General features: G+C 33.6%; 1 non-coding gene across 1 annotated transcript; it reads right to left on the bottom strand.

Annotated features, from left to right (window-relative positions):
- Positions 1-913: 913 nt before the first annotated feature.
- LOC145151698 (small nucleolar RNA R71) lies at positions 914-1,019 on the bottom strand. Its single transcript, XR_013732259.1, has one exon. It is a non-coding gene; the product is annotated as a small nucleolar RNA R71 (small nucleolar RNA).
- Positions 1,020-2,814: the final 1,795 nt, after the last annotated feature.

Here is a 2,814-nt window from a genome sequence, read left to right as displayed (position 1 = left end):
GGGTTTTCAACACCAAAAGAGTAAAAGTTCATAATTAAGTTATTTGTTTGATCCTTATAGACATGTTTTCTTATTTGAGTTGTGTTTATATGTTAGTTGCTACTATGAGCAGCTGAATCTAGCTACTCTTATCTAGCTAGATGAAGCTTCAAACTTATGAATAGCATAATTTTATATGGATTTATTTAGTTGGTGAATTGCTCGTGTTTGATTTATTGTTACCTAGCATGCTTATGTTGTTGCTTTAGTTGCTTAAATTCATGTTATGTGTAGCTTAGTGACCATTAACTGCATGAACTTGATAACCTAGTAATTTAGTGAACATTAAATTGCTAGAGCTAGGATCAACCAAAATCTTAGTTAGTAATTGAAGTAATTAACTTTGCTGTGCTAGAGAACATAGATTATGACCATAATTGTGTTTGCATGATAAATCTTACATAGCATATTCATAAACATAATTGGTTCTGTGTCTAATTGTGTGTGACCATACATAGTTTTACATGAATTAATTAACTACTGGTAAATTTAGACCTAAATTACTAATATAATAATAACCAATTTAATAATCCATAATTATTAGCTAGCCATAAGGACGAAGTGGATTCGAACTAGATAAGAGTGTCTTTTAATTATTGATTGAATTTGAGTTAAGTTAGTCTGATCTTGCAAAATCAGATAAGAACCCTTTTTAGCTTGTTAATAATTAGATTAATTTAGTAGTAAATAGATTAATTAATAACACCGTTCCCTGTGATCGACACCCGACTTACCTAAGCTATACTGTAATCTGACTAGGTACACTGCCTACAAGTGCATAGTTAGTCTAAGTTTGTTAGGTTATAAATATTAAAATTAGTGGGTACTTCCGTGCACATCAAGGAACAAGGTAGTGAACTTGGTCAAAATCTCTAAACCAAGAAGGCGATTGCCAACTTTGAGCAAAACCCGGGGGAGTCATTATACGAGGCATGGGAGCGCTACAAGGGGTTGTTAAGGAATTGTCCTCAACATGACCTAAATCTTCAGCAAGAAATGTCGATATTTTATGATGGGGTGAATGTCATGACTAGACAACTCCTTGATTCACAAGGACCACTAACAAAGAAGAACCCAATTCAGGCCAAGGAGCTGGTTGAAGAATTTTCAAAGCACTCTCGTGAGTATCACAACCCAGGACGCGATGGAATGAAAGGCAGTGGAGGTACACAAACTGAAGAGATGGCTGCTGTGATGGCAATATTTAGCACTATGGATAGGAGATTGACTCAAATGGACCAATCAATTCATGCAATTCGAGTTGGTTGCGAGAGATGTAGTGGTCCACACTTGACAGAGGATTGCAATATGGATGAATTGTTGGATTAGGTGTCTAAGCCCATAACTATAATTGGTATGTACTTGAATTGATAGCAGCACAGTCCTTTTGGGTTGCCCTCAACCTAGCAACTGGACAAGGAAATTATGAAAGGAGAGATATTAATTTATAAGATTAATAGATTAATATATATATATATATATAAATGATTTATTAATATGTTAATGGATTAATATATTAATTAGAAATCATTATGTTTAATTAATTGTTAGCCAGAAATTAATCAGAATTGATTTTGGGGTTAAAAGAATTAATTATAAGGTGCAGGGACTAGTTTGCAATTATCTAATAGTTGAGTGGAAGGCTCTAGAACCCCCTTGGAAGAGGGTGGACGAAATCTTTAGGGGAAACCCTAATAATTTCGTCCATAGGGGCTTGGATAAGGCCCTTGGGTTTGCTTAGGCCCTAAGCAAAGGATAACTAGGGTTTCCCTTAAACCCTAGATCCCTCAGCTATATAAGGAGCCTCCTGGTTCATGTTTTTGGTCACTCTTTCTTTTGAAGAAACCCTAAGGCCGAGATTTTGCATACTCCCTCTCCTCTCTCTCTCTTCTACTTTCCTTCTTGCTAGTTTGGGTGTGACTCCATTAGAGGCATTACACTTGTGGTGCTAAAGCTTCCAAGAAGATCAAGATCAAGATCAAGGGAATATCAATTGTTTGCTATAACAATTGAAAGGTATGTAAACCCTAAACCCTAGTTTACTATTTTCGATAATAGTCTCTCTCCTCTAGGGTTCTTGTATTGCAATTCAAAGTTGTATGTTCAATAGTTAAAACATAGATCCAAAGTAGGTTGCATGTGAACTTAGGAATTGTTTTTCTAGTTTATTTGTTGTACCTAAAACCCATCAGTGGTATCAGAGCCATTGTTGTTTTAAATTGAATTGCTACAATTGTTAAATTGCAAATTAGGGTTTATAGCTATTAAACCCTAAAGGCCAAATTTTCGATTTCTAGGGTTTTGGATCAAAGGGTTTTCTCGAAAACCCTAGCCTCCAAAGAACCCTAATCGAAATTAGGGTTAGGGTTTTGAAAACCCTAGCCTCCTCCCTTGTAAATTTCGAAATATGCTAGAGGATAACTAGGGTTTCTTGTTTTTTGGATAATTGTTACTTAATTAGATTAATTGGATAATTATCCTTACCCTATTTTTCGAAATTAGAGGGATAAGGATTAGGATTAAATTAATTGATTAATTTAATTAGATAATCCTTACAAGATTTAATAATTTGATTAATAGTTAATTAATAGATAAATATTAAATCTAGTGAATTGGTTTATTTAAATTTGAATTTAACAGCTTAAATTTCGAAATTTATATAAACCCTTGAAGTTTTAAAAAGTTTTAAAACACACCTTATTTATATATTATAATTAAAGGTTTAATATTATATGTATAAGAATATGGTCAGTCAAATCGCTAGTATGCCTCATT

This window comes from Lactuca virosa, chromosome 1 (genome assembly GCF_052849685.1).
Source record: "Lactuca virosa cultivar CGN04683 chromosome 1, Lactuca_virosa_CGN04683_v6, whole genome shotgun sequence".
NCBI lineage: Eukaryota > Viridiplantae > Streptophyta > Magnoliopsida > Asterales > Asteraceae > Lactuca > Lactuca virosa.
Note: the sequence above shows the minus strand (reverse complement) of the source record. Positions and strands in the feature narration are given on the sequence as shown.